At 35.1% G+C, this 18,481-nt stretch overlaps 1 protein-coding gene across 2 annotated transcripts in view; it reads right to left on the bottom strand.

Moving 5' to 3' along the window:
• LOC125068276 (calcitonin gene-related peptide type 1 receptor) overlaps window positions 1-7,395 on the bottom strand; it is a 72,192-nt gene extending 64,797 nt beyond the window's left edge. The window contains exon 1 of one of the 2 annotated variants that reach the window (XM_047677376.1): window positions 7,280-7,395. The gene's annotated coding sequence lies outside the window, so the exon portion shown is untranslated. Of the gene's footprint in view, window positions 1-7,212; window positions 7,246-7,279 lie in introns of those variants that run through there. The other variant, XM_047677377.1, reaches the window with a different exon arrangement.
• Window positions 7,396-18,481: the final 11,086 nt, after the last annotated feature.

Genomic DNA, 18,481 nt, shown 5'->3' with positions numbered 1-18,481 from the left:
TTAAAAATACTAAAAGCAATAAAATAAACTTTTCCTCGAGACTTTTACTATCATCTTATGACGTCATTACAAAATGTATATATCTACACATTAAAAACTACTCTCCAGATTTAAGTAATCGTACTTACATAGTTAGAAAAATTAAAATCTGAATCGATCAGATCAAGTTTTGTAATTTAAATATTAAAAGCTTTTAAAGGGACCACTTAGTAGCAAGATATTTTTACAGATTAGCAGTTATAACGGCTGCGGTCGTAATTTATATTAACAAGAGTGAAAATTTAAATTAAAGCGGTATATTAGTTCCACGGAGTCTTTAGTGAACGAGTCCGAGGATGGTAAGTGGTCACCACCGCCCGTGGAGATTGGCACTGTTAGAAATTTTGTTCATTGCAAATACTTCAAATGCACCACCAACCTTGGGAAGTAAATTTTTACGTCCTTGATGCTTTTAGTTACTGGCTCACTCATCTTTCCAACTAGAACACAGCAACACAAAGTTTTGCTGCCTGGCGGTAAAAATATAATCTTTTAATGATGAAATTAAATTAAAAAAGAATAATTGATATTTATTTTAGTATTTGGATTTCATTCCAATCAAAAACGAATACACCGACTAGATACGTAACAATTTCGGAGATTTAAACTGTAAGTCTTCGGTTCAGGTTATGGGAGTGAATCGAGGGACTCGCTTCATCGCGGTTGGTTAATATTCATGTCACGAAATTTCCTCGACAGATGCCGGTTCCGTCACGGTGTCACGGGAGTCGTCGAGTACAAGATGAACGTCAAACGAGATCTTAGCACAAACCGAGTGCTGTGTTTGCATATAGCATGATATACCCTTCCACATTACGTTGTAACGGCAGAATCGTGGATTGCGATGTTAATTCTGAAATTAAGGTCTCGTATCGTTGGCTTCTCTAATGACAATAGGGTTCATTCACATCGCGTCCTGAGCTTCAGCGTCGCAGTCACGATTCAACTGTATTACGTATCACTTTATTGGGTAATAAGTTTCATTAAATTAAATTACACATTGCGATGTTTTTTCTCCAAGATATAGGTATATATTTTTTCCATCTCAACTAAATTTTTGGACTAAATAAAGTTGACTTCATTGATGACAAAAAGTGAAGGTCAAGGTATTATATATTTACCTTTACTTTTCGTGTGTATACGCGATTGCCACTGTTTCTAAAAAATATACATACGTATAGCATTTTGTGACGCAACTGGTAGTATTTTTATTTTGTACAAACATCCTGGGAGGTGTCTCGAGCTCCAAGGTTGTAAACAGATCGGACAGCTCTTTCATCGCGGGCCCAATCATGAATTTAAATTATTATATCAGCACAAATATTAATTAATTTACAAATCCAAGAAATAATTAAAGATTTCCAATAAAGACGAAATATTGTGACTGTTCCATAATAAGATGTTTAACTTTAAAAATAATATGAAAACAAAAATCTTATTTATTTGAACGAGAATAACTCGAAGGGTTATTTATTCTGGAGCTAGATTTCATAAAGACGAGAGAGAAAATAAAATATCTATTAGACGTGAAAACTTCGCCGTTACTCTTAATTTATACAAAACATAATATCTACAATACAAAATATAACGTCAAACAAAAAATCAACTTTAATACCTATTTTAAACAAAGCAGTATCTTACGGATCTATTCATAATACTAACACTTATATCATTACCTGATCAAAAATATAACAGAAGAAATTAAATCAAATCAGAAAAATAATTAACGTATTTTATCGATCAATATAAAAAACAAATACATTCATGCAAAATAAAATTGTTTACAAAACAATTCATGTAAATATAAGAAATGTAGCATAAATTATCTGCAGTTTTATATAAAAGCCGATCGTATATTTAAAAATGTTTATCGTCCGAATAATAAACCTTTAAACAGAACACAATCTCCAATTATGTATAAAACGCATCGTTTTAAAATTTTTCACAAAATTTAATCCAATGTTTTCAACAAACGTGATGTCGAAACGTGTCCGTAAAATCTATTGATAGCCACTGTGGGTCAGACAAAATTGTCGGATGATAGATCACTCTGCGATTAAAGCGACAGACGTTCGGAATAGTCGGATGACAAAAACAATTCGTCCGCTTACAGAAAACAAAATGTTGCAAATTATTACAAAAATATGAGAAAGGGAGAGGAGACCCGCGCCCACCAGCGGGCTGTTACTGCTTACTTTGTTAATTACATTTCATTAATTTGAATATAATGTAATTCAACTAAACTATATTATATTAGTAAATGAGGAAAGGTCTTTCGAGTTTCCTGACTGAACACACGACTGTAAAAATATATATAAAACTGACACCAGAAGACGCAGCACGCTTCGGAGAAGATTGTAGTATAAGATGCCCGACGTCTGTCGTGATTGCTTGATAAGAATATTTAGAATTATTTGGAAATTTATGGAATGCTTGGAATATGCGTAAAATTGATTGTATGAAACAATTTTGAGAGGGGATTATTATGGAAAATTAAGCATTCAAGTGTAAATTATAAAAGGATGTAGTAATCACAACTTTGATTTTTCTCATAGAGCCCGATCTCTTACGTTGTTTGAATCTGTTTAGTCAAAGTAGTGTTTTTGTAGCCAGAAGACAAACCCATCAATAGAGCTCTACGCAAGGCTATGGTAGGTACCACCCACGCATCACATTAGTGCTCCGGTTAGCCAGTGTAACTACAGAAACCTAACATCTTAGTATCGGTGTCGGTCGGTGGCGTTTTTGCGATGTTAGAGATGGTTATTAACTGTTATTACAGCGCCAATGTCTCCCACGTACATTGGTAACTGTTTCCCATCGGGCGGTCCATTTGTCCATATATTTTAAATAAAAATCATCTTTATTAGGAAAATAAAATTTACGTTACTCCATCGATGTATCGTCAACCTCACCTCTCCGACGTCACGAGCCTCGTGTCTCCGGCATCAAAGTACATTCACAACAATATGATGTGAATTGGTAATAATATTGATTGTTCTGGTAGAAATAGTGCCATTGTTCAAACGCGGTCGGAAAAGATAAACGAGTAACAACAAGTGCTGGCGTAGAAAGGTCAAGACCCGCTCGGGCAGCTGGTTGGTGTTTGCTTCCAAAACAAAACTGGCTTCTAACTGGAACACAGCCATATATTCTGCTGCTATCCAGCGGTAGAATAAATGATGAGGGGTGGGGGTGGTATTATGGGTGGTCACCACAAAGCTCGGTAAACATTTTGATTGTAATGTATTAAAAACATTACCCGATAAAGCTCACATTTAACATAATTATTTCTTAATCTCATTATTTCTGCAACACGACCCCATTTTCGTTCTGAACCACTTTACGTTACGTTCAACGCGGGTTTTTGCTCTCAAATTATAAATGTATTTTGTATGTTTGGATATTTTAACTGAATGCTCGTATTAATCTTGTGTTATTTACATTTAAAAGTGAAATCAGTTTAATTAAAGAGCTCTCGGTTCCAGCGATCTCAGCGCGCTGCTGAAAGTTGATGGCAACATAACGATACTTCAGCCCGCGTCGAGCTACTTTACATTTAATTAAATAAAAGCAAATTATCAAAAAAAAGGTTAAATAATTTACATGTTTGCTCAAGAGCCGAGGTTGCACAGTAGATGAGTCGTGTCTTAACTGAAGGTTTAATTCCTGGCAAGCGTCACTGTGTAGTCCTGTTGTTAATTTGTGTTGTTTTTTTTAAATATATTGGCGTGTTGGGAACTACTAACCTTATATATCTTTAAAGTTGTTTTTTTAATGTATGTAATATACTGTCTGTAACTGATCTGACATTTTCGGAATCACACTCGAACGTTCCTTAGTTTTTTTTAGCTTTAACAACAGATGAGCATATTAATATAAAAATAAATATATAAACCTATTGTTTGTTTATTGTTGCGCTAAACGCGTCTGCAAAACTAAGCTTATCCTTGCTAAGTAAATTTTAGCATTTTAAAAGTGAAGTCTAAAATCGCCTCTGGTTAAATTTTTCAATTTAAAGTTTATATGAATACTGAACGGCTGCAGACGATTTGCGGCGCGCGGAGCTCCAGCCGTCGCCGCACCGAGACTGAGTGACTGATTAGCATACGACACTATGATATTGCTCGCGTTAGCTCCGTCAATATCACGCTTGGTCTCCATTTATTCATTCTAGTGACCTGCATCGAACTCACCACGGGCCGATATACCGAAGACTATCCGGTTGCAGGTTATTTATACTGAAATATCTCTTTTATTTGTTTCGTGAGGTTGTGATTAGTTTGAAGGCTGTCTGAGTTCCGAGATTCATTAAAATCCACTTCGTAATTTCCACATGACGAATTGTGTTTCAGCGCTGATGGTCAAAGAACTAGTATATTTTTCGTTTCAGAATTGTAATTGCAAAAAACCAGCTGACAACCGCACAGAGCTGACTATCACAGGTAGTCATTATTTTGGATTTTCAATTTGTTTTCATTTGGATTAGGTTTTTGTCGCTACTTTTATTTTTGTACAATCAAATAAATTTTACAGTATGTAATCTTATTAAAAATGTGGCGCAGTATTTGCTTGAAATTATAGGTACTATTTGTATAATAATAATATGTTCGCGAAGCGCTCATAAATTAATGAACTATTTTTACTCTCCTCCAATCATCAATACTTCGTGTTGCCGTGTGCTGATCTGAGGTATTTGGCAAATAGATACAAATTTATCCCCGGCTTCAAGATTCAATTTTGGTTAATTTCAATTGACGCGTTCATAATATATTGTTGCAGGCAGTTATCCGACCACCCGTTTCGCATCGAATATTTCATTCGTTGCACATGATTTGGACATGATGATATCTCCTAAAATATTCATTCGTATGTTAAAACGTAAATGACAGTAGCACTCACTGATGCTAAACGAAATAACCTGTATTTACTCTCGTTCTTTACGGAACAAGATAGTTGTTGATAGCATGTCGTTGTAAAGATATTCTAACGGAGATCAATTCTCATCTTTTCAAAAATTTACTTAATGTAAATGAAACGGAACAAAACATCAAAATTTTCCAAAACTTTTACCGTCAATCAATTGAGAAACCTGAAAACAGCGCAACGTGCGATAAAAATCACTAATTGAGTAAATTATAAATGAGTTAGTTTTATTATAAATTCGTTTCAGTGGTTGTGGGTTATGTAACATTAGATATTACAGTATCGTTTAGTTTGCTGGCCGTCAGTTGCTAGAAACCCATCTTCCGAGAGAGTATAATGTTGATGTTGCTGAGCGAGTCGTGTACTTTTGGATTCACCGATTTTTATCTATACTAGTTAGACATTCAGCCTCGTAGACTTTTTTGTAGGTAGTTATGAGTTTTGCCAACATTCACAACAATATTTGGTGTATCATCAATAGTTTTCGCCGCGCACGCCGGTTATAATTCGTAAATTTTTTGATACCTTGTATAAAGTTATGCTATTCTTGTAGGAATTTGATTTTTTTAAATAACATATCACCTGTGGTTCTCAATCACAATAGCGTGGCTTTCCATAGATGAAAGAATTTTAAAAATCAATAGTAGTTTTTCCATTACAGAACAGTTCTAGAAACAATCAAATCTTTCCTTTTTATACTTTTAACATGGACGTATTAATATTTGCTGAAAATTAGAAAAAAATCTTGGACCAAAGAAAAAGGACGGATATATATCGTGTACCTAATTGAATAAATACTAAACAATATTTAGTTTTATAAATTCTTTGAAATAATTTATATGAATGATATTAAAGGTATGACTGACTGACTGATTCAATCAACGCACAGATTACACTATAGGCTGTAGAGACTTGAAATATAGGCGACACCTTTGTTTTGTGTGTTCTTAATTTCCAAAGTTAAGTTTCACTTTCTTCAATTTCACCAAAGTTAAAAGTATACTCTATTCTAATAGCCTTAAATAAAATATACTACCTATTAGGGATGTAAGCTGAGTAATTAACCTTTTTAATCAGTCATAGAGATGTGTTAATCGTACATCTCTAATTATATTCGTAGAAATAAATAGTTTGTTAAATTGAGTTAATTTTATTTATTCATAGGTACACAAACAGAATACAATCAGAACATATATTAGAATTACGGACAATTTTGAGCTTGATTACATTCGTAAGCATGTGTACACGGCATAGCAATTATATTAATACAGTCGGGTGCTCTTTTATATAATAATCAAAAAATAATAAATTACAGTAAATATATAAATTAAAATAAATTGAAAGTTTGTAACATTATTACTTTAATTATCTAAATAACTTTGAATATTTATAACTAATAACAATACATTCATCCATTTGAATTATAAGACTAAGATAAAAAATTAAACAAACATCAAATAATACAATAACTGAAAAAAAAACAGTTAAATTAATAAATCCAGAAATATCTGTCAGCACGTTATTAAGTATTAACAGTCAACCATTGAATCGTAGGTATAACATACCTTACAATGTTTTTAAATTTTGGGTAATTGGGATTGAATATATCTAGTGTGTCACTGTGTATTAAAAGTAAATCGTTGTAAGCGCGACAAAATCTAACAATTGGATTATAATATGATGTATTATTACATCGATATAACACTGAGTACAAAACTGTTCAAGTGTGCACGACGACATCTAAATTTTATCTTAAAATTAATATACGATAACAAGGCAGAAGAATCTATTTTGGAGTTAATTAATTTGTGTAAAGTGTAGAGGTCATTACTCATAGTATTTGTTTCAGTGTAAGCATTCTAAAACAAATGCTGGTGTAGCTTTAACTTCCTTTGTAATCCCAATTTATGGCATAAGAAACAAATAACTTACTAACTAACTTAATAACTTTTTTTGCACACGCTCGATGTTATGCCATCAAGTATGAAAATATTTTTTTAAATCTTATTTTGCACTCTTGGTGCGTCTTGGCTTCCGCGAGCGCAGCCTCCACACCTAGTGCTGGTAGGTATTGAAGAAGAATACAAGTTCGTCTAATGTTTACTCGCTTACAATACCCTAATGCGATTGTAAAATTTTTGTATTCAGTAGAACATTTAATAGCCTGTGTGATTATAAATGTATTTATAGTTTTAACTTTTCAATTCATTAATTTTGAACTAGTGTTATATAGTAAGTTATACTCACCACAACAAGAAACTATTCTCATTGAACAAAGTACGGTAACAATTTGTATAAAATATACATTACCAACCTTATTTTATTCCAAATTCCAATATTTTATGCAATAACAAAACTTTAAAATACTACCGTTAAACTCCCGTCGTAGCGTCGGAGCACGAGACGCGCGGTGCTCTCGCCGACGACGCGTTAACTGTCGCTGCTCGCTGCTCGCTACTCGCTCGTCGCCCGTCGCTACCGCTAGTCGCCACTCGCTACCGCTCGTCGCTACTCGTCACCGGCACACGACTATGCGGGCTACTGTCGCAGGAATCATCTCGTAGCCTCCGACCCTTTATCGAATCACCATAGTTGCGTATTAATTTTCAGCCACATTTAGTAAAAACATTTTGTTTTCGTCTCGGATTGCGACGTAATATTAGTTTAATAAGAGTAAAATACTTACGAGGGCGGAGAATCCAAGAGAACCAAAACTACTAAAGTATAATATTAAATTATAACAGTTTCATAGAAAAAACTCTTGAACGGCATGTTGCACGAATTAGGGCAAACTAAGATTTTTTTTTTAAATGTAAAATAAAGTATATGAGAGCAGCTATATGGAAATGAGGCCTAAGCCCAACCGCGAGGGCTTAGGGCTCATTTCCTCGACAGAAGTTCTCCGCTCAAAATTGCATCCGATATAAACTGATTTTCCAACGATGTTCTCCTTTACGGCTTAACACAAAATGAATTGTAATCGCAATCCTCGTTTAGGAATCACGTATTCTAACATTTTGGCTCCTGAGCTGTTATGTGGGGCTTGTCATATTCGACGACGCAACGATCGCGTCCTCACGTCATATTTGTGACGCGCAGGAAATAACTGTTTGTACTAAACTAACCTATGCCAATGACCTTTCGCCATAGAAACATGCACATTCTGGATACCGTTCGGGGAGGTAAGATGATAATACTTCAGTTTCGATTGTAACTCATCAAAAGTGCGAAGATTGCACTTCACTCATCTACAATGATATTAACGTCCATTGGTTTGGAAACACTGAATGAACAGATCGTGACGCGACCCACCTACGAATACGAATTAAAAAAAAACCTATAAAATCGGAAATAAAACAAGACATCTCAAGCTGTTATGTTTGTAGTTTATATTAACTTTATATCCAGATGTAACGGCGATGAAATAAAATACACGTGTTTATCTCTAGCATTCGAATTCATCACCGGATGATGTTTAGCGTTGTTGATCCAACAATCAGCGAGGACGGAGAGGGGCCTGGCAGCGTGCCAGCGCTGCCACTGACAGCTCTAAGGAGGCGAAACACTGCATTTGGACATAATTGCAACTGTAATGTCTAGGCAGTGTGCCTATTGTACTCACAATATATTGTATATATGTAGGTATGCCTCTCAATTTTCAAATGTCCTCAGGTTGTTGGAAGAAATCGCCGGTAAGCGATAACTGCACCTGTTGACTTGCAAAGATTGCACGTCTGGATGGCGCAGTGTCGCCGTGGTTTCCTATTTTTAATTTCCTTTTCTCACTTACACAATCGTACACCGTAACGACCTGTAAATGTCCCACAGCTGTGCTAAGGCGTCTTCTCATCACGTATAAGCACATTTCCGAAAAACAACAATAACAAGTAAGAAATTATTAGAGTTATAAGAAGTGACCTGTTTAATCTATATAACATCCATTACATAACGGCAGTATATCTGTTTCATTAACAGACTTTGACTGCGACTGACGGATCGCCATAAAGCTTGGCACATATAATGTGTGCTGTACGTTTCTTTTCGTGGGGGATTTTATACTGTCCGCGCTGCTGTAGCTGGTTCTATAGCTTTTAACCTGTATATACGACTATATATAGGCATGTTTTAACGGTTCACTAAAATTATTTGAACGTTTTTAAAAAATATGGCAGGGACCACTCCCTTTCAAATTCCACATTTTTAATGTCGTACATCTGTCTCATAGTCGCTAACCGATATTTATAAGAGCCGCCCAAAACAAAACGACATCAATCAAACGCGCGACAGCTCTTGTGTGAAGACTTTAAAAAGTAAATGAATTGTACTATTATAAAAAAAGTTGAATTTTGTAAAAGCTTAATTGAATCACTTTCTATATATTTATTTTGATTGCCTGTTTAGACATTAAAAATCGCTTACAATATACCGATCAACTAAAATCGCCTCATATGGTCAGGACTACAGCAGGCTGTAGTCTAGCCTCTATGATTTCAAAATTTATTACAAACATTTGAATTTTCTTTCTCGAGTTTTTCATTTATTTTTAAAATGACCTTTGTGAATAACATTTCCTTCATAATTAGTTTACTATGAACAAGACCTGACTCCCAGTTGCTCGTGACGTTATCTTCAGCGCAGGTCGTGCTTTTTTAGTGATTGAAATAAAGACAATGCCTTTATTTTTGAGACACTAAATTTCGGGAAAGGGGAAATACTCTCACGAAGTGGAGTCATTTGTTTAATGAACAAAGGTTGTTTATTTATAACTTCAATCACATAAAGCATCTTGTCAGAGATGAGCGCTTAGATATACCTGATAAGCATCGGGCGCAAATATCTCGTTACAGAATCTATGAGATCCGTTCTAATATAAATCTGCAATAGTAGTATTAACTACCACACTTTTTCTTTTAGTAGAGCACAATGGCTATCGCTTTCAGGACAGTTTTAAATGAGAAACAACTTCTGGATAAGATTTGAGATATCTCGTAACTTCTTATCTCGGCGGTCGCGACCTCGTGACCCCGCACCTCGGTAAAATGATCTCTATTAGCCAAAGATTATTTCTCTATAATGCTCATCTAAGGTTTATTATTTTATAAAGCAGGTTATTTTATTAACTAACTTTTTTTTATATTTTTTTCTTAAACCGACAAAGTGAAAGAACGGACGCTGGACAATGGCCTCGCTGACTCGAGACAATGGAGTGTAACATGGCCTGACTCGGTACCTTCGACCGCGTGTTATACAAGTCAGTAGACCAATGAGATTTAAATTTCCAAAAATTCTTACGAAGTGAACGTCTACCTTACAAAAGGAATAACTTTGCTAGATTTCGAGTTACTTAGACTTAGAGCTTTGGAGAACTCGTGATGAGTCAGTGGTGTTTCGCTTATATACAAACCTATATATGAAGTAATAAAATATATATAAATAAAATTGCAAAAGCGATGTGTATGCGAGTCGTTATTAAGTGATCGCAATCACGCGAGGTGAATTCGTCGGCACCGACTGATCGACGTTATAATAAGTGGAAATGAATTTTCCGGTACTGCTTGAAAACTAAAATCCATTTCCAATCGAAAATGTGAATGTCACTCGGTTCGCTCGGGACATTTCGAGAGTTGGAACCGGAGGAGAACTCGTTTCCCGGGGAGTAAGTGTTTGTGTGAAATGTATGTAGACGAATTATTTGTACTGAATAAATCTGTAAATTCTAGAAACTAAATTGATTATTTCTTTTTAAGAAATATTTTTCACCGGCCTGCATCGGTGGTATACGGGAGTATTTTTTTTTATAAATTTGGTAAACGGGCGGGCAAGTTGGCTTACTGATGGCGGCCACTCCCACCCACAGACGTTGGTGCTATTACATCGTCAACACGCCGCATACTTTGGTAATTAAGATTCTGAGAGAGTATCTATAGTTACACTGCGTCATTCACCCCTTAAGCAGGAACTCACCAATAATTGCTGTTTGAGAGTAGAATATGTAATGAGTGGGTAGTATCTCCCCTGACGGCACAAAGCCTACCTTTGCTACAATAGCTGCCATTTAAAAGTATTACATCACAAATAATATACAAATAATTGGAAAATATGGTTTAAATGTCGCAATTATTATATTTAAGAATTTCCGAAAATGAGCACAAAAACTTAAGCGAATCTCGTTACATTATGCACCGCGTAGTAAATACCTAGAAGTAAGCTAAGCCTGTACTGGCGATGTACTGAGCTCCGGAACAAGCTAAGCTTCCACTTCCGTTTAGAATTGTAAACAACTGATAATCTATTCACTTGCGAAACAAGTATATAACTTATAAGCTTAGTTGTGTAGCCACTCTCAGTGCCTCAATGGTCTATCTTATTATGATGCCAATCCTGAGGCCACGGGTTCAAAGGTTCTTTTTTTGTGAGTCGGATTTCTACAAAAACACACCTGTGTACTATTTTCAACAGCCAGCTCAGGCAGCTGTACAGTGTATTCCCACTGATGTGTTTTTGAATGACGATGGTAAATGTAAATTTTTATAAGTTTTAAGGTGCAAACAGCGTAGTCATAAAATTTACCAATAATCAATTTATCGGGAAGTTTAATGAGCGGTTGTCTCCAAAAATGCTTAAGCGAATTTAAAACGTAGGTAATTTAAATTAAATCAATTGTATTTTAATCAAGTAAATTTTACAATAAAGTATTTTTAAATCATCAATATTTTAACTCTACTAGTTTGGAAAGCAGCCTCTGAAGAAACGGTAGAAAATTCGCATAGTTGCTATTTTTAAATAACAGCTGTCCTGAGGTGGAAATCTCTCTGGCAGTCTGTTGAATGGTCGTCGCTAATAATATTATGTATGATATCAATCGAAAGCTATATTATACCTAAGAAATAATATGTACTCCAATATTTCCTGCTCATACTGTAATTACATCCAATTATACTTTATTCAAGTAGGGTCTTACGAGAATTTATAAATCGCTATTTTTAAAAACTCGATAATTACTCTTTTCAAATAATTAAATTACAAACTGTATTAACCCACTGCTGGTAAAGGACGGTGAGATATGGCCGAGTAATTTAATCAACGAGATAATACAACCACCGAAGTAAATAAGGTATGCCAGGAATATTAGGGAAAGTTCAGATGGTGTTTTGCTGTGCTCGATAAATATTCATATCACTTTATTAGAACTGAGTAAAGTATAGAGTAAAGTGAAATCAAAGTTAAATATGGTATTTTTACCAAGAAAAGTTCGGATAGTTCCGGGAGAAAATTGTACTTCTTCTAAAACTTGATTACCGGACTTTTAAAATTCGTAGTACAAGCTTGTTCAGAGACAAAACAGCTTATTTTTAGTATTGTGCTTTAGCGTTCATTATAAACGTTCCACATAATTTCAAGATGGCGCGGTCTGTGTCAGCTCGTTATTAGAAACATTATCAAGTAGTATCGTTTGGAATATTGGGCGCCTGAGTACTTTTGTTTTTATAAAGAAAATGTCAGTAGCGGTTTGGTATTTGGAAATTGATAGTATTTACATTCCCGTGCCTCGGAAAGCACATAAAGCAAATTACGTTTTATACAGATGGCGTACTTCAAAAACCAAAGATTTCATAATTATTTTAATTAAAATAAACTTACACTAGTTTAAGACAATACTGAACAATGTTAAGTTCAGATATCGAATGATTAATATTAATTTATAATTAATTACGAAAACTATATTCTGCTGATGAGGACTCGTCGATCTGGATCGCATGTGGAACTGGCGGCTCGCAGCATCAGCGATTCCTCTACAGTCGTCTCATGTAACAAGCACGTCATATGGAACGCTCACCATCGAATTATGAAGTGAGTGCACCTGTGTTTGTGCACGCACTTGAGCGGCACAGCAGAAATTCATGATTGTCGTTCATTTTAACGTTCGTAGTTACTTCAAGTGAACTTGTATTATCCAAACAAACAATACGATACCTAAAGTAACAATTTAAGTTATTTATATTATTATTTAATAAAGCATTATTTTCAATAAAGCCATAAATATATACGAAAACCAATTAAAAATTGCTACTGTACAATCATGACCGCATCGAATGGTGGCACGAATGCTAGAACTAGCCCCTATGTAGCGCAATTTCGACGCTCTGGGCACAGAGGGTAGACAATAAGGTGAGGTGTTATACTTTTAATAAAGATTTTTGCACCATTACTCCAAGGTCCATGTCTTTCAATTGAAAATGGAAAAATATCTGATATAAGTTACAGTTTCTTGGTGTGGTTAGAGTTTAGAAATCTCACTATTGAACACGCGTGGATGAGTAACGATTTTTAATTTAAAATTAACGTCACCCATTATGCTCATTGTGATTTTCATAATAGCGTCACTAACAGCCGTAGAGATCGCGCTCAGCGAAATGAATTTATTGTTACTTTGAAACTTATTGTATTACAGAGACAATGCGGCTCGCGACAGGACTTGGCGACTGTTTTAATGCGAAACTTATCGTCGGATCGAATGCCTGCTAGAATCATCTTAATATTCTCTTCTCCGTCCGTGTCCCGACCTATTCGGTATCGGCGCGACATGCCTTTTCCTTCCGTTCTCCTCTATTATTCGTCATCTGATCGTTCGCATCCATCTCTCTTATATCTCACCTCACATACTCCACGTCTTCTGAGGTCGTCTCTTGCCCTTTCTCCCTCTACGCTCAAGTTCATCACCCCTCGTTGCCAGCTCGAGTCATCATCAGACAAAAATGTTCATCATGCTTTATAACTCCTTAGGGTTGAATTTCGATCGAGACTCAAAATCGTAATTTTTATTTTTTAACATTAGCAATCGTTGACGTTACGTAATGATATAGCATAACATAGCATATATAATATAACATTTTCAGTTATTATATTTACGTCGCATCATTCATTTTATTTGTTAACTGATATTTCTTTTTCATTTCAATTAACCTATTCAATACTCACAATAATGTTGTTTTTTTTTCAGTCTGCCAGAATTAACCGAGAGTAATCTAAATTATTTACAGACACGAGATAGAAAATAGAACCGTGTTCTTGAGGAAGAGTAGAATAGGACCCCGTCTCAGCCGTTTTATTGCATCCATTAACAAGAGCCTCAACCACCTGTATGCTGGCGATAAATCAGCCCGCCAGCAGAAACATTCGCTAGCAACACTTGGTCCAATTATCATAACAGCTTACCACGTCGTCAAATAATAGGAAAAATGCAAGCGAATGACGAGTAACGATGAAACCAAGCGTGATGACGAAACATTGCAAGGTTGCAGTGCTTTTAGCATCTACTAATATTACTTTCGCAGAGTATAGTATAGTTGTGTAGTGTGTATTTGATTATAAATTAACATCCATGTTGTTGTTTTTCATTTATTTATTCATTATAAGGCACGCTCATTTTTTATCAATCTATAATTTTGCTTTCAATGAACATTGTTATCATAATAACGAACTTTACTCGGTGGTAGGCCCTATTCAAGCCCATTTGAGTAGGTACCACCCACGCATTACGTATTCTACCGTCCCACAGCATTACTTAGTAACAATATTCGTAAGTTTTTATATACTAAGTAACTTTAGTAAGTAAGTTTTGGTGTATTCCGGTTGAGGGTAAGTGAGCCAATGAAACAACAGGCACAAGGGACATAACTTTATAGTTCTCAATGTTATCCTTATGAAAAATATATTATAAAACAAAAACTTACGAATGTACTGTCGTATTTGGTATTTTGTAACAATTAAAACGATAAAAGGCACAGAAATGTTCAGGAGAATGACCTCGGCACTCCCAGCGCGACTAAAGCCAGAATTACATGTTACGAGAGTAACGGGTGGAAAGAACTAATGGAGGACTTGTTGGAAATACGAAGTCGAAAGAAACTGCAAAGATATTTACACTTGTCCCGTTTCACTGAGAGCTATATCGCGCTTAATATTATTTATCGTCTTAATATCTCACTAAAATGTCTATTTCTAGAAGTTACCTTCTTAATTAACTTGAATTATTTAATTAATACTTATTATTTAATTTAATATACCGCATGGACGCACACGAAACAAGGCTGATTAAAAACTAAAGATCCAATTTTTACTCGGAGGCTGAATTAGTCCTACCGGCCAGAAATTGGCGCCGAGGAATGTATACTACCGAAATATGTCGGACGGTATGCCATCGTTTCTGATTGGATTCTGGGACCTTCAGTGTGCTGAAGGGCACTATTTCCCGATATTTGTACGTTCAGAAAACGATAAAAAATGTTTGCATCAGGTTTGTATGTTTTCTTGAATTTCAGTGAGAGTTAAAATAACAAAAGAGCGCGCAATTAAATATAATAATAGTTAATTGTGATGTGAGCTCCAAGTCAAATCAAATCCTGATGTAAACATGAAAATAAACGAAATTCATAAGAAATAGGTAATGAGACCTCGAGGTCGCATAACAAACTCATTAATGGCGAGCATTTGATAGACGCCCTTCGTTGCGTTTAAAAACATCTGTTTTTTCCGGTGTGTGTTATGATATATATGTATATAGGGTACGAGGACAAATTGATTAAACTATTGAATTTTCATCGGTCTTGTGTATTCGTGTCCCAATCGTGTTCGTTTCCCGTTCAGACGTCAAGATGAAGGTTAAAATCACGTTGAAAGTTTGAATCATCCAGATACATAGAGATTAAGCCGATCAAAGCGTGTTAAAAACAGTAACTACGAGGTTTAACGCCCGATTAAATCGTTACAATCTGTATATATTCCGAACCGATGGTTCTTTTAAGTATTTTCTGTAAGATACCAATTTGCTAAGAGTATTCGACTAAAGTATATTTTGATTTTGACACCCATGGCTCATACACGAGCACACACACACAATAAAATTATGCCATTTGTTATTCGGTGTGAAATAATAATAATTGTCTTTCAGCAGTGGTAGGGATTTGTAGCTTACCTGTTACAAATTACTAGATTAACACGAAACAAAGCACACACCGAAAACAAAAATATTTATAAAGTATTATTTAAAGTGTCACGCGTTCCACTTTAATATCTGTGACGGAATTGTTATAATGCGAGGCTGACGCATTGCTACAGATTTACAAGCAAATGTATTCATTCCATAGTTTAAGAATAACCTTGCATTTGTTATGATAATGTCCGATTATTCTACTTTGTAGTTCACGGTGATGACGTAGGAAACAGTGATATTTACCTTCTATGAGAAAATACAGTTAGGCACAGAATTGTCACCCATATGCTTTTGGTGTGATCTTTAATTTTATAATAGCAAGAAATGAACCAACTGAAAGTTAGAGGTGCCGCCCATTGATAGTAACAAATGCACGGTGAAGCACATTCGTCAGTAGACTCACGACACGATTATATTTAAGCAAGTATGAGTGTTAGTTTACAAGCGTGATTATAATTATATATTAGGCTTTTAAATTGAAGCCTTTTATATTTCCTTTAGTGAGTCTGAAAGTAAGACGTATGCAATATTAATTAGTAAATAACTTTATGTAATGAGCATACAGCGTATTCTTGTCCCTTGAGAAATTAAATATGAACAGCACTCAGGTTTGTTCGGAGTTTGGACAGCATTGTTGAGATATTACTACGCTAAACACACGTAGAATTTCTATATTTAAAATGTATTTTAAAAAGAAGCACCATGTTATATATTATAAAATAAATCGAGTTAGACATATACCTAATTAGCGGCTGACTGGATGGTTTAGTGATTAGCTCGTAAGGCTTTAGATACCCAGGCCAGGATTCAGAACACCGATCGAGTCCGTACAAGCTGTTGAGTTTTTCTGTCTCGAATAGTGAAAGTTAATCGTGCTAATCGCTAATCTCGGGTCTGCATTCCTATCGAATCAAAGCAGAGAGATTGGGGCGTGCACCGAGTTGGAGCACACATTATATCTCCATAATATCTCTTGAGCAGTTGGCTTTGCTCCTTTGAGAATAACTGCCTATCCGTCAATCTGGATGAATATAATAGAGGTGATATAATGAAGGATGATATATTTCCACGTGACAGTAATGCCACTGTGTCACTCGCTATTTGAGACGGAATACAGCGAAACAAAGTGTGGAACGCTGCCACTCGTGTTTAAATAATGATTTATATAAAGATCGAAAATACGTAAAGATTTATTTTACATTACACGATTACCACTCACTAAAACTGTAATAAACAGATTCTACTTGGTTCTCCGATGTTATTCACGTAAAATTATATGAAATATTAACCACTAACCGCCATTATACGTATACATACATTTTAAATTGTTTATAAAACTATTATACTATTATTTATAATTTTTTCAAAAGCTTTATCGCGTTTGAGATTATTTTTATATTTAAAAACAACATCGTATTATTAGAAAATAATTTAATGATCATTTTAAAAAAATGTTTGTTATTTCGATAAAGCAAGTTGAATCAGAGAAAATACATTATTCGTGTATTCGCGTTATATTTGGGGCGCATTCAAATGAAATATGGCACTCGCACACTCGAATGCGGAGCGCGGTGCTCTATTAATCGGCAGAAATAATTCATTATTTAAATAAAAAAAATGCAAAAGTTACTTTTTTTTTTTTTTTTTTTATCTTTATTTATAAGAGGGTTTTGTCAATAATGACCATGTCACCCCCATCGTTCCAAACTACATCAACCTCTTCTATCTAAATAAATCTTAACTAATTTATATAAATGCCTAGCCTCTCTGGAGGTAGGTGTGGCCAGGATACTATTAAATATCCCCACATTGTTTACATTGTATTGTGGATAATGCAAAAAAAATTGTTTACGTTCGGCTTCGATACGCACACACTCCACTAACACATGGTACACGTCTTCTAAGCGGTTACATACTGAGCACAATGGAGAGTTGACTTTTTTCAAAAGAAAACCAAAGCTGTTCAGTGGAATATGACCAGATCGGAGCCTATGGGCTATGATAATATTCTCCCTACTTATACGACTATCGGCAAACCAAGGTCCACGTGACAAATTAGGCTGGATGGTATTGTACCATATTCCTTTGCTTAAGGCTCTTTCATCAAAATGCTCTTTCCATTGCTTCCAACACAAATCTTTCAACCAGCCAAGCAACTCTGAAAAATATGGCACACAATGTAAATCTTCGCCTTCTATCGTAGCATTTCGGGCCAAAATATCGACCTTTTCGTTTCCTGGAATGCCGGTATGCGAAGGTATCCACTGCAATATTACATTTTTATTATGATTCATTAATTCATACATGGATTGCATGATTGAATAGGCTATCGGAAGGCATCGAACAGTCGAGGCACACCGAGCCACATGTTGTACAGCGCTTTTAGAATCCGACAGAATTACAATGTTTTGACCTTTAATATCTCCAACATAAGACAAAGCCTCTGCTATAGCTATCAATTCCGCTCGCATAATTGAAATGGTTGGTGACATTTTAAGACAAACTTTACTGTCGTTCTGAACA

The sequence above is a fragment of the Vanessa atalanta genome, chromosome 13 (genome assembly GCF_905147765.1).
Source record: "Vanessa atalanta chromosome 13, ilVanAtal1.2, whole genome shotgun sequence".
In the NCBI taxonomy this organism is placed as follows: Eukaryota; Metazoa; Arthropoda; class Insecta; order Lepidoptera; family Nymphalidae; genus Vanessa; species Vanessa atalanta.
The sequence above is the reverse complement of the archived record's forward strand: the minus strand, read 5'-3'. Positions and strand labels throughout refer to the sequence as shown.